This window comes from Delphinapterus leucas, chromosome 12 (genome assembly GCF_059928025.1).
Source record: "Delphinapterus leucas isolate spDelLeu-1000000601 "Yukka" chromosome 12, BTC_Dleu_Yukka2, whole genome shotgun sequence".
Lineage (NCBI taxonomy): Eukaryota > Metazoa > Chordata > Mammalia > Artiodactyla > Monodontidae > Delphinapterus > Delphinapterus leucas.
In genome coordinates, this window is record NC_143140.1 from 922,745 (window position 1) to 939,573 (window position 16,829).

Sequence of the window (16,829 nt, forward strand, 5' to 3'; positions counted from 1 at the left end):
CTTGCAGGGAAAACGAGGCCTACCCGAGAGGCCTAGGAGTCCTCAGACGTGTACTTCCTTTAAAGTAAAGCATATAAGGGACTAAGAACTCATGGAAACAGCTGCATGCCTCCCTTTCTGCACGGCTACTAAGGGCCTAACCTGGAGGCAAGTTTTCACGTTGAGATTCCCTTTAGCTCTAGAGCTTGTCAGGCGGACCACCACCGCGGCCATGGAAGCCCCTGGTTTAGACAGAGCAAACTCATTTTCTCCCCAGAAGCATTCTTACAGTGTTTACAGGCCTGTCAAGAGGAGGGAATGGCAGGCACTTTCAATGCAGCGTGAACGCTGCCTTCAAAACGGGAAAGCAAGGCTAGTTCCAACAGGTCCCCCTTTCCAGGGGCACACTCAGCATGCACCCCTGTGGCTTCTAAGAAGTCCGAGGAGACACAGGTTACCCTGTGTTTCCTTCCCTGACTCAACTTCTCGAAGTAGGGTGTTCTGCATCATGCGAACTGCCTCAACCAAGGAACGCCGTAAGGTGCTCCTCTGGGCCTGTGGCTATTCGAAAGCCTGCAGTGCCACAGGAAGAACAGGACTTCAACTGCAGTAAGAACGCAAGCTGACTTCCTCTAGGAGGCACGGTGACTTCAGGCAGGACGTCTTAGGTGGAATGCGAAGACGAGGGTTACCCTGAGTGCAGCTCAGGCTAGGGCAACGCGTAAGACTTGCACGCCGTGTGGGACGTGCCAGAACGGTGTTCGTGAACGTGTGCGAGGGCTGAGGAAATGAAGCTGCTCCAAAAGAGAGGGCAGTGCGTTTCCCTACACCCGGCATGCACAGAGGGGCTGTAACGGGCTCCGGGTCTGGACGTTGCTTAGCTGACCCAGGTGAGCCTGGGGTACTCAAGTGTTCCTGCGGGAATAGGGTGCCCAGGCTAGCGTCCTAGCTGTCCAGAAAACTGTGCTGCCGTTTAAGGAACGCAGAGCAGAGGCCAGCGCCTCATGGAAACTGCTGCACGCCTCTGCTTCTGCACGGCAAATCAGGGCCTTACTTCCAGGCATGTGTTCATGCTGGGTGTGCCGGTAGCGATATAGCAGGGTAAGATGCTGACTTTCTCCTCGAGCAGAGTGACTTCACGTACGAGGGCCTCGAAGTACTCCAAGCACAGTGTTCTCTCATGGCAGCTCACACAATGACCATGAGAAGTTTTCTGTGCACTTCGGACTCACCAGCAAAGTTGTCCTGTGGCCGTCCGAGGACTCTGGAAATGTAGCTCTCCTAAAGGAACGTACAGTGTGTTGCCCATCCCTGGGCACGCACAGAGTGCCTCCGAGGGATGCACCAATGGGCCTCGAAGTTGCTCAGCCGGCCCACAGGGGTCTGGAGGTACTCAGTGAACTTGCAGGGAAAACGAGGTCTACCCGAGAGGCCTAGGAGTCCTCAGACGTGTACTTCCTTTAAAGTAAAGCATATAAGGGACTAAGAACTCATGGAAACAGCTGCATGCCTCCCTTTCTGCACGGCTACTAAGGGCCTAACCTGGAGGCAAGTTTTCACGTTGAGATTCCCTTTAGCTCTAGAGCTTGTCAGGCTGACCACCACCGCGGCCATGGAAGCCCCTGGTTTAGACAGAGCAAACTCATTTTCTCCCCAGAAGCATTCTTACAGTGTTTACAGGCCTGTCAAGAGGAGGGAATGGCAGGCACTTTCAATGCAGCGTGAACGCTGCCTTCAAAATGGGAAAGCAAGTCTAGTTCCAACAGGTCCCCTTTTCCAGGGGCACACTCAGCATGCACCCCTGTGGCTTCTAAGAAGTCCGAGGAGACACAGGTTACCCTGTGTTTCCTTCCCTGACTCAACTTCTCGAAGTAGGGTGTTCTGCATCATGCGAACTGCCTCAACCAAGGAACGCCGTAAGGTGCTCCTCTGGGCCTGTGGCTATTCGAAAGCCTGCAGTGCCACAGGAAGAACAGGACTTCAACTGCAGTAAGAACGCAAGCTGACTTCCTCTAGGAGGCCCGGTGACTTCAGGCAGGACGTCTTAGATGGAATGCGAAGACGAGGGTTACCCTGAGTGCAGCTCAGGCTAGGGCAACGCGTAAGACTTCCACGCCGTGTGGGACGTGCCAGAACGGTGTTCGTGAACGTGTGCGAGGGCTGAGGAAATGAAGCTGCTCCAAAAGAGAGGGCAGTGCGTTTCCCTACACCCGGCATGCACAGAGGGGCTGTAACGGGCTCCGGGTCTGGACGTTGCTTAGCTGACCCAGGTGAGCCTGGTGTACTCAAGTGTTCCTGCGGGAATAGGGTGCCCAGGCTAGCGTCCCAGGTGTCCAGAAAACTGTGCTGCCGTTCAAGGAACGCAGAGCAGAGGCCAGCGCCTCATGGAAACTGCTGCACGCCTCTGCTTCTGCACGGCAAATCAGGGCCTTACTTCCAGGCATGTGTTCATGCTGGGTGTGCCGGTAGCGATATAGCAGGGTAAGATGCTGACTTTCTCCTCGAGCAGAGTGACTTCACGTACGAGGGCCTCGAAGTACTCCAAGCACAGTGTTCTCTCATGGCAGCTCACACAAGGACCATGAGAAGTTTTCTGTGCACTTCGGACTCACCAGCAAAGTTGTCCTGAGGCCGTTCGAGGACTCTGGAAATGTAGCTCTCCTCAAGGAACGTACAGTGTGTTGCCCATCACTGGGCACGCACAGAGGGCCTCCGAGGGATGCACCAATGGGCCTCGAAGTTGCTCAGCCGGCCCACAGGGGTCTGGAGGTACTCAGTGAACATGCAGGGAAAACGAGGCCTACCCGAGAGGCCTAGGAGTCCTCAGACGTGTACTTCCTTTAAAGTAAAGCATATAAGGGACTAAGAACTCATGGAAACAGCTGCATGCCTCCCTTTCTGCACGGCTACTAAGGGCCTAACCTGGAGGCAAGTTTTCACGTTGAGATTCCCTTTAGCTCTAGAGCTTGTCAGGCTGACCACCACCGCGGCCATGGAAGCCCCTGGTTTAGACAGAGCAAACTCATTTTCTCCCCAGAAGCATTCTTACAGTGTTTACAGGCCTGTCAAGAGGAGGGAATGGCAGGCACTTTCAATGCAGCGTGAACGCTGCCTTCAAAACGGGAAAGCAAGGCTAGTTCCAGCAGGTCCCCTTTTCCAGGGGCACACTCAGCATGCAGCCCTGTAGCTTCTAAGAAGTCCGAGGAGACACAGGTTACCCTGTGTTTCCTTCCCTGACTCAACTTCTCGAAGTAGGGTGTTCTGCATCATGCGAACTGCCTCAACCAAGGAACGCCGTAAGCTGCTCCTCTGGGCCTGTGGCTATTCGAAAGCCTGCAGTGCCACAGGAAGAACAGGACTTCAACTGCAGTAAGAACGCAAGCTGACTTGTTCTCGGAGGCCCGGTGACTTCAGGCAGGACGTCTTAGATGGAATGCGAAGACGAGGGTTACCCTGAGTGCAGCTCAGGCTAGGGCAACGCGTAAGACTTGCACGCCGTGTGGGACGTGCCAGAACGGTGTTCGTGAACGTGTGCGAGGGCTGAGGAAATGAAGCTGCTCCAAAAGAGAGGGCAGTGCGTTTCCCTACACCCGGCATGCACAGAGGGGCTGTAACGGGCTCCGGGTCTGGACGTTGCTTAGCTGACCCAGGTGAGCCTGGGGTACTCAAGTGTTCCTGCGGGAATAGGGTGCCCAGGCTAGCGTCCTAGGTGTCCAGAAAACTGTGCTGCCGTTCAAGGAACGCAGAGCAGAGGCCAGCGCCTCATGGAAACTGCTGCACGCCTCTGCTTCTGCACGGCAAATCAGGGCCTTACTTCCAGGCATGTGTTCATGCTGGGTGTGCCGGTAGCGATATAGCAGGGTAAGATGCTGACTTTCTCCTCGAGCAGAGTGACTTCACGTACGAGGGCCTCGAAGTACTCCAAGCACAGTGTTCTCTCATGGCAGCTCACACAAGGACCATGAGAAGTTTTCTGTGCACTTCGGACTCATCAGCAAAGTTGTCCTGAGGCCGTTCGAGGACTCTGGAAATGTAGCTCTCCTCAAGGAACGTACAGTGTGTTGCCCATCACTGGGCACGCACAGAGGGCCTCCGAGGGATGCACCAATGGGCCTCGAAGTTGCTCAGCCGGCCCACAGGGGTCTGGAGGTACTCAGTGAACATGCAGGGAAAACGAGGCCTACCCAAGAGGCCTAGGAGTCCTCAGACGTGTACTTCCTTTAAAGTAAAGCATATAAGGGACAAAGAACTCATGGAAACAGCTGCATGCCTCCCTTTCTGCACGGCTACTAAGGGCCTAACCTGGAGGCAAGTTTTCACGTTGAGATTCCCTTTAGCTCTAGAGCTTGTCAGGCTGACCACCACCGCGGCCATGGAAGCCCCTGGTTTAGACAGAGCAAACTCATTTTCTCCCCAGAAGCATTCTTACAGTGTTTACAGGCCTGTCAAGAGGAGGGAATGGCAGGCAGTTTCAATGCAGCGTGAACGCTGCCTTCAAAATGGGAAAGCAAGGCTAGTTCCAGCAGGTCCCCTTTTCCAGGGGCACACTCAGCATGCACCCCTGTGGCTTCTAAGAAGTCCGAGGAGACACAGGTTACCCTGTGTTTCCTTCCCTGACTCAACTTCTCGAAGTAGGGTGTTCTGCATCATGCGAACTGCCTCAACCAAGGAACGCCGTAAGCTGCTCCTCTGGGCCTGTGGCTATTCGAAAGCCTGCAGTGCCACAGGAAGAACAGGACTTCAACTGCAGTAAGAACGCAAGCTGACTTCCTCTAGGAGGCACGGTGACTTCAGGCAGGACGTCTTAGATGGAATGCGAAGACGAGGGTTACCCTGAGTGCAGCTCAGGCTAGGGCAACGCGTAAGACTTGCACGCCGTGTGGGACGTGCCAGAACGGTGTTCGTGAACGTGTGCGAGGGCGGAGGAAATGAAGCTGCTCCAAAAGAGAGGGCAGTGCGTTTCCCTACACCCGGCATGCACAGAGGGGCTGTAACGGGCTCCGGGTCTGGACGTTGCTTAGCTGACCCAGGTGAGCCTGGGGTACTCAAGTGTTCCTGCGGGAATAGGGTGCCCAGGCTAGCGTCCTAGGTGTCCAGAAAACTGTGCTGCCGTTCAAGGAACGCAGAGCAGAGGCCAGCGCCTCATGGAAACTGCTGCACGCCTCTGCTTCTGCACGGCAAATCAGGGCCTTACTTCCAGGCATGTGTTCATGCTGGGTGTGCCGGTATCGATATAGCAGGGTAAGATGCTGACTTTCTCCTCGAGCAGAGTGACTTCACGTACGAGGGCCTCGAAGTACTCCAAGCACAGTGTTCTCTCATGGCAGCTCACACAAGGACCATGAGAAGTTTTCTGTGCACTTCGGACTCACCAGCAAAGTTGTCCTGAGGCCGTTCGAGGACTCTGGAAATGTAGCTCTCCTCAAGGATCGTACAGTGTGTTGCCCATCACTGGGCACGCACAGAGGGCCTCCGAGGGATGCACCAATGGGCCTCGAAGTTGCTCAACCGGCCCACAGGGGTCTGGAGGTACTCAGTGAACTTGCAGGAAAACGAGGCATACCCGAGAGGCCTAGGAGTCCTCAGACGTGTACTTCCTTTAAAATAAAGCATATAAGGGAGTAAGAACTCATGGAAACAGCTGCATGCCTCCCTTTCTTCACGGCTACTAAGGGCCTAACCTGGAGGCAAGTTTTCACGTTGAGATTCCCTTTAGCTCTAGAGCTTGTCAGGCTGACCACCACCGCGGCCATGGAAGCCCCTGGTTTAGACAGAGCAAACTCATTTTCTCCCCAGAAGCATTCTTACAGTGTTTACAGGCCTGTCAAGAGGAGGGAATGGCAGGCACTTTCAATGCAGCGTGAACGCTGCCTTCAAAATGGGAAAGCAAGGCTAGTTCCAACAGGTCCCCTTTTCCAGGGGCACACTCAGCATGCACCCCTGTGGCTTCTAAGAAGTCCGAGGAGACACAGGTTACCCTGTGTTTCCTTCCCTGACTCAACTTCTCGAAGTAGGGTGTTCTGCATCATGCGAACTGCCTCAACCAAGGAACGCCGTAAGCTGCTCCTCTGGGCCTGTGGCTATTCGAAAGCCTGCAGTGCCACAGGAAGAACAGGACTTCAACTGCAGTAAGAACGCAAGCTGACTTGTTCTCGGAGGCCCGGTGACTTCAGGCAGGACGTCTTATATGGAATGCGAAGACGAGGGTTACCCTGAGTGCAGCACAGGCTAGGGCAACGCGTAAGACTTGCACGCCGTGTGGGACGTGCCAGAACGCTGTTCGTGAACGTGTGCGAGGGCTGAGGAAATGAAGCTGCTCCAAAAGAGAGGGCAGTGCGTTTCCCTACACCCGGCATGCACAGAGGGGCTGTAACGGGCTCCGGGTCTGGACGTTGCTTAGCTGACCCAGGTGAGCCTGGGGTACTCAAGTGTTCCTGCGGGAATAGGGTGCCCAGGCTAGCGTCCTAGGTGTCCAGAAAACTGTGCTGCCGTTTAAGGAACGCAGAGCAGAGGCCAGCGCCTCATGGAAACTGCTGCACGCCTCTGCTTCTGCACGGCAAATCAGGGCCTTACTTCCAGGCATGTGTTCATGCTGGGTGTGCCGGTAGCGATATAGCAGGGTAAGATGCTGACTTTCTCCTCGAGCAGAGTGACTTCACGTACGAGGGCCTCGAAGTACTCCAAGCACAGTGTTCTCTCATGGCAGCTCACACAAGGACCATGAGAAGTTTTCTCTGCACTTCGGACTCATCAGCAAAGTTGTCCTGAGGCCGTTCGAGGACTCTGGAAATGTAGCTCTCCTCAAGGAACGTACAGTGTGTTGCCCATCACTGGGCACGCACAGAGGGCCTCCGAGGGATGCACCAATGGGCCTCGAAGTTGCTCAGCCGGCCCACAGGGGTCTGGAGGTACTCAGTGAACATGCAGGGAAAACGAGGCCTACCCGAGAGGCCTAGGAGTCCTCAGACGTGTACTTCCTTTAAAGTAAAGCATATAAGGGACTAAGAACTCATGGAAACAGCTGCATGCCTCTCTTTCTGCACGGCTACTAAGGGCCTAACCTGGAGGCAAGTTTTCACGTTGAGATTCCCTTTAGCTCTAGAGCTTGTCAGGCTGACCACCACCGCGGCCATGGAAGCCCCTGGTTTAGACAGAGCAAACTCATTTTCTCCCCAGAAGCATTCTTACAGTGTTTACAGGCCTGTCAAGAGGAGGGAATGGCAGGCAGTTTCAATGCAGCGTGAACGCTGCCTTCAAAATGGGAAAGCAAGGCTAGTTCCAGCAGGTCCCCTTTTCCAGGGGCACACTCAGCATGCACCCCTGTGGCTTCTAAGAAGTCCGAGGAGACACAGGTTACCCTGTGTTTCCTTCCCTGACTCAACTTCTCGAAGTAGGGTGTTCTGCATCATGCGAACTGCCTCAACCAAGGAACGCCGTAAGCTGCTCCTCTGGGCCTGTGGCTATTCGAAAGCCTGCAGTGCCACAGGAAGAACAGGACTTCAACTGCAGTAAGAACGCAAGCTGACTTCCTCTAGGAGGCACGGTGACTTCAGGCAGGACGTCTTAGATGGAATGCGAAGACGAGGGTTACCCTGAGTGCAGCTCAGGCTAGGGCAACGCGTAAGACTTGCACGCCGTGTGGGACGTGCCAGAACGGTGTTCGTGAACGTGTGCGAGGGCTGAGGAAATGAAGCTGCTCCAAAAGAGAGGGCAGTGCGTTTCCCTACACCCGGCATGCACAGAGGGGCTGTAACGGGCTCCGGGTCTGGACGTTGCTTAGCTGACCCAGGTGAGCCTGGGGTACTCAAGTGTTCCTGCGGGAATAGGGTGCCCAGGCTAGCGTCCTAGGTGTCCAGAAAACTGTGCTGCCGTTCAAGGAACGCAGAGCAGAGGCCAGCGCCTCATGGAAACTGCTGCACGCCTCTGCTTCTGCACGGCAAATCAGGGCCTTACTTCCAGGCATGTGTTCATGCTGGGTGTGCCGGTAGCGATATAGCAGGGTAAGATGCTGACTTTCTCCTCGAGCAGAGTGACTTCACGTACGAGGGCCTCGAAGTACTCCAAGCACAGTGTTCTCTCATGGCAGCTCACACAAGGACCATGAGAAGTTTTCTGTGCACTTCGGACTCACCAGCAAAGTTGTCCTGAGGCCGTTCGAGGACTCTGGAAATGTAGCTCTCCTCAAGGATCGTACAGTGTGTTGCCCATCACTGGGCACGCACAGAGGGCCTCCGAGGGATGCACCAATGGGCCTCGAAGTTGCTCAACCGGCCCACAGGGGTCTGGAGGTACTCAGTGAACTTGCAGGAAAACGAGGCATACCCGAGAGGCCTAGGAGTCCTCAGACGTGTACTTCCTTTAAAATAAAGCATATAAGGGAGTAAGAACTCATGGAAACAGCTGCATGCCTCCCTTTCTTCACGGCTACTAAGGGCCTAACCTGGAGGCAAGTTTTCACGTTGAGATTCCCTTTAGCTCTAGAGCTTGTCAGGCTGACCACCACCGCGGCCATGGAAGCCCCTGGTTTAGACAGAGCAAACTCATTTTCTCCCCAGAAGCATTCTTACAGTGTTTACAGGCCTGTCAAGAGGAGGGAATGGCAGGCACTTTCAATGCAGCGTGAACGCTGCCTTCAAAATGGGAAAGCAAGGCTAGTTCCAACAGGTCCCCTTTTCCAGGGGCACACTCAGCATGCACCCCTGTGGCTTCTAAGAAGTCCGAGGAGACACAGGTTACCCTGTGTTTCCTTCCCTGACTCAACTTCTCGAAGTAGGGTGTTCTGCATCATGCGAACTGCCTCAACCAAGGAACGCCGTAAGCTGCTCCTCTGGGCCTGTGGCTATTCGAAAGCCTGCAGTGCCACAGGAAGAACAGGACTTCAACTGCAGTAAGAACGCAAGCTGACTTCTTCTAGGAGGCACGGTGACTTCAGGCAGGACGTCTTAGATGGAATGCGAAGACGAGGGTTACCCTGAGTGCAGCTCAGGCTAGGGCAACGCGTAAGACTTGCACGCCGTGTGGGACGTGCCAGAACGGTGTTCGTGAACGTGTGCGAGGGCTGAGGAAATGAAGCTGCTCCAAAAGAGAGGGCAGTGCGTTTCCCTACACCCGGCATGCACAGAGGGGCTGTAACGGGCTCCGGGTCTGGACGTTGCTTAGCTGACCCAGGTGAGCCTGGGGTACTCAAGTGTTCCTGCGGGAATAGGGTGCCCAGGCTAGCGTCCTAGGTGTCCAGAAAACTGTGCTGCCGTTCAAGGAACGCAGAGCAGAGGCCAGCGCCTCATGGAAACTGCTGCACGCCTCTGCTTCTGCACGGCAAATCAGGGCCTTACTTCCAGGCATGTGTTCATGCTGGGTGTGCCGGTAGCGATATAGCAGGGTAAGATGCTGACTTTCTCCTCGAGCAGAGTGACTTCACGTACGAGGGCCTCGAAGTACTCCAAGCACAGTGTTCTCTCATGGCAGCTCACACAAGGACCATGAGAAGTTTTCTCTGCACTTCGGACTCATCAGCAAAGTTGTCCTGAGGCCGTTCGAGGACTCTGGAAATGTAGCTCTCCTCAAGGAACGTACAGTGTGTTGCCCATCACTGGGCACGCACAGAGGGCCTCCGAGGGATGCACCAATGGGCCTCGAAGTTGCTCAGCCGGCCCACAGGGGTCTGGAGGTACTCAGTGAACATGCAGGGAAAACGAGGCCTACCCGAGAGGCCTAGGAGTCCTCAGACGTGTACTTCCTTTAAAGTAAAGCATATAAGGGACTAAGAACTCATGGAAACAGCTGCATGCCTCCCTTTCTGCACGGCTACTAAGGGCCTAACCTGGAGGCAAGTTTTCACGTTGAGATTCCCTTTAGCTCTAGAGCTTGTCAGGCTGACCACCACCGCGGCCATGGAAGCCCCTGGTTTAGACAGAGCAAACTCATTTTCTCCCCAGAAGCATTCTTACAGTGTTTACAGGCCTGTCAAGAGGAGGGAATGGCAGGCACTTTCAATGCAGCGTGAACGCTGCCTTCAAAATGGGAAAGCAAGGCTAGTTCCAGCAGGTCCCCTTTTCCAGGGGCACACTCAGCATGCACCCCTGTGGCTTCTAAGAAGTCCGAGGAGACACAGGTTACCCTGTGTTTCCTTCCCTGACTCAACTTCTCGAAGTAGGGTGTTCTGCATCATGCGAACTGCCTCAACCAAGGAACGCCGTAAGCTGCTCCTCTGGGCCTGTGGCTATTCGAAAGCCTGCAGTGCCACAGGAAGAACAGGACTTCAACTGCAGTAAGAACGCAAGCTGACTTGTTCTAGGAGGCACGGTGACTTCAGGCAGGACGTCTTATATGGAATGCGAAGACGAGGGTTACCCTGAGTGCAGCACAGGCTAGGGCAACGCGTAAGACTTGCACGCCGTGTGGGACGTGCCAGAACGGTGTTCGTGAACGTGTGCGAGGGCTGAGGAAATGAAGCTGCTCCAAAAGAGAGGGCAGTGCGTTTCCCTACACCCGGCATGCACAGAGGGGCTGTAACGGGCTCCGGGTCTGGACGTTGCTTAGCTGACCCAGGTGAGCCTGGGGTACTCAAGTGTTCCTGCGGGAATAGGGTGCCCAGGCTAGCGTCCTAGGTGTCCAGAAAACTGTGCTGCCGTTCAAGGAACGCAGAGCAGAGGCCAGCGCCTCATGGAAACTGCTGCACGCCTCTGCTTCTGCACGGCAAATCAGGGCCTTACTTCCAGGCATGTGTTCATGCTGGGTGTGCCGGTAGCGATATAGCAGGGTAAGATGCTGACTTTCTCCTCGAGCAGAGTGACTTCACGTACGAGGGCCTCGAAGTACTCCAAGCACAGTGTTCTCTCATGGCAGCTCACACAAGGACCATGAGAAGTTTTCTGTGCACTTCGGACTCACCAGCAAAGTTGTCCTGAGGCCGTTCGAGGACTCTGGAAATGTAGCTCTCCTCAAGGAACGTACAGTGTGTTGCCCATCACTGGGCACGCACAGAGGGCCTCCGAGGGATGCACCAATGGGCCTCGAAGTTGCTCAGCCGGCCCACAGGGGTCTGGAGGTACTCAGTGAACTTGCAGGGAAAACGAGGCCTACCCGAGAGGCCTAGGAGTCCTCAGACGTGTACTTCCTTTAAAGTAAAGCATATAAGGGACTAAGAACTCATGGAAACAGCTGCATGCCTCCCTTTCTGCACGGCTACTAAGGGCCTAACCTGGAGGCAAGTTTTCACGTTGAGATTCCCTTTAGCTCTAGAGCTTGTCAGGCTGACCACCACCGCGGCCATGGAAGCCCCTGGTTTAGACAGAGCAAACTCATTTTCTCCCCAGAAGCATTCTTACAGTGTTTACAGGCCTGTCAAGAGGAGGGAATGGCAGGCACTTTCAATGCAGCGTGAACGCTGCCTTCAAAACGGGAAAGCAAGGCTAGTTCCAGCAGGTCCCCTTTTCCAGGGGCACACTCAGCATGCACCCCTGTGGCTTCTAAGAAGTCCGAGGAGACACAGGTTACCCTGTGTTTCCTTCCCTGACTCAACTTCTCGAAGTAGGCTGTTCTGCATCATGCGAACTGCCTCAACCAAGGAACGCCGTAAGCTGCTCCTCTGGGCCTGTGGCTATTCGAAAGCCTGCAGTGCCACAGGAAGAACAGGACTTCAACTGCAGTAAGAACGCAAGCTGACTTCCTCTAGGAGGCACGGTGACTTCAGGCAGGACGTCTTAGATGGAATGCGAAGACGAGGGTTACCCTGAGTGCAGCTCAGGCTAGGGCAACGCGTAAGACTTGCACGCCGTGTGGGACGTGCCAGAACGCTGTTCGTGAACGTGTGCGAGGGCTGAGGAAATGAAGCTGCTCCAAAAGAGAGGGCAGTGCGTTTCCCTACACCCGGCATGCACAGAGGGGCTGTAACGGGCTCCGGGTCTGGACGTTGCTTAGCTGACCCAGGTGAGCCTGGGGTACTCAAGTGTTCCTGCGGGAATAGGGTGCCCAGGCTAGCGTCCTAGGTGTCCAGAAAACTGTGCTGCCGTTTAAGGAACGCAGAGCAGAGGCCAGCGCCTCATGGAAACTGCTGCACGCCTCTGCTTCTGCACGGCAAATCAGGGCCTTACTTCCAGGCATGTGTTCATGCTGGGTGTGCCGGTAGCGATATAGCAGGGTAAGATGCTGACTTTCTCCTCGAGCAGAGTGACTTCACGTACGAGGGCCTCGAAGTACTCCAAGCACAGTGTTCTCTCATGGCAGCTCACACAAGGACCATGAGAAGTTTTCTGTGCTCTTCGGACTCACCAGCAATGTTGTCCTGAGGCCGTTCGAGGACTCTGGAAATGTAGCTCTCCTCAAGGAACGTACAGTGTGTTGCCCATCACTGGGCACGCACAGAGGGCCTCCGAGGGATGCACCAATGGGCCTCGAAGTTGCTCAGCCGGCCCACAGGGGTCTGGAGGTGCTCAGTGAACTTGCAGGAAAACGAGGCCTACCCGAGAGGCCTAGGAGTCCTCAGACGTGTACTTCCTTTAAAGTAAAGCATATAAGGGACAAAGAACTCATGGAAACAGCAGCATGCCTCCCTTTCTGCACGGCTACTAAGGGCCTAACCTGGAGGCAAGTTTTCACGTTGAGATTCCCTTTAGCTCTAGAGCTTGTCAGGCTGACCACCACCGCGGCCATGGAAGCCCCTGGTTTAGACAGAGCAAACTCATTTTCTCCCCAGAAGCATTCTTACAGTGTTTACAGGCCTGTCAAGAGGAGGGAATGGCAGGCACTTTCAATGCAGCGTGAACGCTGCCTTCAAAATGGGAAAGCAAGGCTAGTTCCAGCAGGTCCCCTTTTCCAGGGGCACACTCAGCATGCACCCCTGTGGCTTCTAAGAAGTCCGAGGAGACACAGGTTACCCTGTGTTTCCTTCCCTGACTCAACTTCTCGAAGTAGGCTGTTCTGCATCATGCGAACTGCCTCAACCAAGGAACGCCGTAAGCTGCTCCTCTGGGCCTGTGGCTATTCGAAAGCCTGCAGTGCCACAGGAAGAACAGGACTTCAACTGCAGTAAGAACGCAAGCTGACTTCCTCTAGGAGGCACGGTGACTTCAGGCAGGACGTCTTAGATGGAATGCGAAGACGAGGGTTACCCTGAGTGCAGCTCAGGCTAGGGCAACGCGTAAGACTTGCACGCCGTGTTGGACGTGCCAGAACGGTGTTCGTGAACGTGTGCGAGGGCTGAGGAAATGAAGCTGCTCCAAAAGAGAGGGCAGTGCGTTTCCCTACACCCGGCATGCACAGAGGGGCTGTAATGGGCTCCGGGTCTGGACGTTGCTTAGCTGACCCAGGTGAGCCTGGGGTACTCAAGTGTTCCTGCGGGAATAGGGTGCCCAGGCTAGCGTCCTAGGTGTCCAGAAAACTGTGCTGCCGTTCAAGGAACGCAGAGCAGAGGCCAGCGCCTCATGGAAACTGCTGCACGCCTCTGCTTCTGCACGGCAAATCAGGGCCTTACTTCCAGGCATGTGTTCATGCTGGGTGTGCCGGTAGCGATATAGCAGGGTAAGATGCTGACTTTCTCCTCGAGCAGAGTGACTTCACGTACGAGGGCCTCGAAGTACTCCAAGCACAGTGTTCTCTCATGGCAGCTCACACAAGGACCATGAGAAGTTTTCTGTGCACTTCGGACTCACCAGCAAAGTTGTCCTGAGGCCGTTCGAGGACTCTGGAAATGTAGCTCTCCTCAAGGAACGTACAGTGTGTTGCCCATCACTGGGCACGCACAGAGGGCCTCCGAGGGATGCACCAATGGGCCTCGAAGTTGCTCAACCGGCCCACAGGGGTCTGGAGGTACTCAGTGAACTTGCAGGAAAACGAGGCATACCCGAGAGGCCTAGGAGTCCTCAGACGTGTACTTCCTTTAAAATAAAGCATATAAGGGAGTAAGAACTCATGGAAACAGCTGCATGCCTCCCTTTCTTCACGGCTACTAAGGGCCTAACCTGGAGGCAAGTTTTCACGTTGAGATTCCCTTTAGCTCTAGAGCTTGTCAGGCTGACCACCACCGCGGCCATGGAAGCCCCTGGTTTAGACAGAGCAAACTCATTTTCTCCCCAGAAGCATTCTTACAGTGTTTACAGGCCTGTCAAGAGGAGGGAATGGCAGGCACTTTCAATGCAGCGTGAACGCTGCCTTCAAAATGGGAAAGCAAGGCTAGTTCCAGCAGGTCCCCTTTTCCAGGGGCACACTCAGCATGCACCCCTGTGGCTTCTAAGAAGTCCGAGGAGACACAGGTTACCCTGTGTTTCCTTCCCTGACTCAACTTCTCGAAGTAGGGTGTTCTGCATCATGCGAACTGCCTCAACCAAGGAACGCCGTAAGCTGCTCCTCTGGGCCTGTGGCTATTCGAAAGCCTGCAGTGCCACAGGAAGAACAGGACTTCAACTGCAGTAAGAACGCAAGCTGACTTCCTCTAGGAGGCACGGTGACTTCAGGCAGGACGTCTTAGATGGAATGCGAAGACGAGGGTTACCCTGAGTGCAGCTCAGGCTAGGGCAACGCGTAAGACTTGCACGCCGTGTTGGACGTGCCAGAACGGTGTTCGTGAACGTGTGCGAGGGCTGAGGAAATGAAGCTGCTCCAAAAGAGAGGGCAGTGCGTTTCCCTACACCCGGCATGCACAGAGGGGCTGTAACGGGCTCCGGGTCTGGACGTTGCTTAGCTGACCCAGGTGAGCCTGGGGTACTCAAGTGTTCCTGCGGGAATAGGGTGCCCAGGCTAGCGTCCTAGGTGTCCAGAAAACTGTGCTGCCGTTCAAGGAACGCAGAGCAGAGGCCAGCGCCTCATGGAAACTGCTGCACGCCTCTGCTTCTGCACGGCAAATCAGGGCCTTACTTCCAGGCATGTGTTCATGCTGGGTGTGCCGGTAGCGATATAGCAGGGTAAGATGCTGACTTTCTCCTCGAGCAGAGTGACTTCACGTACGAGGGCCTCGAAGTACTCCAAGCACAGTGTTCTCTCATGGCAGCTCACACAAGGACCATGAGAAGTTTTCTCTGCACTTCGGACTCATCAGCAAAGTTGTCCTGAGGCCGTTCGAGGACTCTGGAAATGTAGCTCTCCTCAAGGAACGTACAGTGTGTTGCCCATCACTGGGCACGCACAGAGGGCCTCCGAGGGATGCACCAATGGGCCTCGAAGTTGCTCAGCCGGCCCACAGGGGTCTGGAGGTACTCAGTGAACATGCAGGGAAAACGAGGCCTACCCGAGAGGCCTAGGAGTCCTCAGACGTGTACTTCCTTTAAAGTAAAGCATATAAGGGACTAAGAACTCATGGAAACAGCTGCATGCCTCTCTTTCTGCACGGCTACTAAGGGCCTAACCTGGAGGCAAGTTTTCACGTTGAGATTCCCTTTAGCTCTAGAGCTTGTCAGGCTGACCACCACCGCGGCCATGGAAGCCCCTGGTTTAGACAGAGCAAACTCATTTTCTCCCCAGAAGCATTCTTACAGTGTTTACAGGCCTGTCAAGAGGAGGGAATGGCAGGCAGTTTCAATGCAGCGTGAACGCTGCCTTCAAAATGGGAAAGCAAGGCTAGTTCCAACAGGTCCCCTTTTCCAGGGGCACACTCAGCATGCACCCCTGTGGCTTCTAAGAAGTCCGAGGAGACACAGGTTACCCTGTGTTTCCTTCCCTGACTCAACTTCTCGAAGTAGGCTGTTCTGCATCATGCGAACTGCCTCAACCAAGGAACGCCGTAAGCTGCTCCTCTGGGCCTGTGGCTATTCGAAAGCCTGCAGTGCCACAGGAAGAACAGGACTTCAACTGCAGTAAGAACGCAAGCTGACTTCCTCTAGGAGGCACGGTGACTTGAGGCAGGACGTCTTAGATGGAATGCGAAGACGAGGGTTACCCTGAGTGCAGCTCAGGCTAGGGCAACGCGTAAGACTTGCACGCCGTGTGGGACGTGCCAGAACGGTGTTCGTGAACGTGTGCGAGGGCTGAGGAAATGAAGCTGCTCCAAAAGAGAGGGCAGTGCGTTTCCCTACACCCGGCATGCACAGAGGGGCTGTAACGGGCTCCGGGTCTGGACGTTGCTTAGCTGACCCAGGTGAGCCTGGGGTACTCAAGTGTTCCTGCGGGAATAGGGTGCCCAGGCTAGCGTCCTAGGTGTCCAGAAAACTGTGCTGCCGTTTAAGGAACGCAGAGCAGAGGCCAGCGCCTCATGGAAACTGCTGCACGCCTCTGCTTCTGCACGGCAAATCAGGGCCTTACTTCCAGGCATGTGTTCATGCTGAGTGTGCCGGTAGCGATATAGCAGGGTAAGATGCTGACTTTCTCCTCGAGCAGAGTGACTTCACGTACGAGGGCCTCGAAGTACTCCAAGCACAGTGTTCTCTCATGGCAGCTCACACAAGGACCATGAGAAGTTTTCTGTGCACTTCGGACTCACCAGCAAAGTTGTCCTGAGGCCGTTCGAGGACTCTGGAAATGTAGCTCTCCTCAAGGAACGTACAGTGTGTTGCCCATCACTGGGCACGCACAGAGGGCCTCCGAGGGATGCACCAATGGGCCTCGAAGTTGCTCAGCCGGCCCACAGGGGTCTGGAGGTGCTCAGTGAACTTGCAGGAAAACGAGGCCTACCCGAGAGGCCTAGGAGTCCTCAGACGTGTACTTCCTTTAAAGTAAAGCATATAAGGGACAAAGAACTCATGGAAACAGCTGCATGCCTCTCTTTCTGCACGGCTACTAAGGGCCTAACCTGGAGGCAAGTTTTCACGTTGAGATTCCCTTTAGCTCTAGAGCTTGTCAGGCTGACCACCACCGCGGCCATGGAAGCCCCTGGTTTAGACAGAGCAAACTCATTTTCTCCCCAGAAGCATTCTTACAGTGTT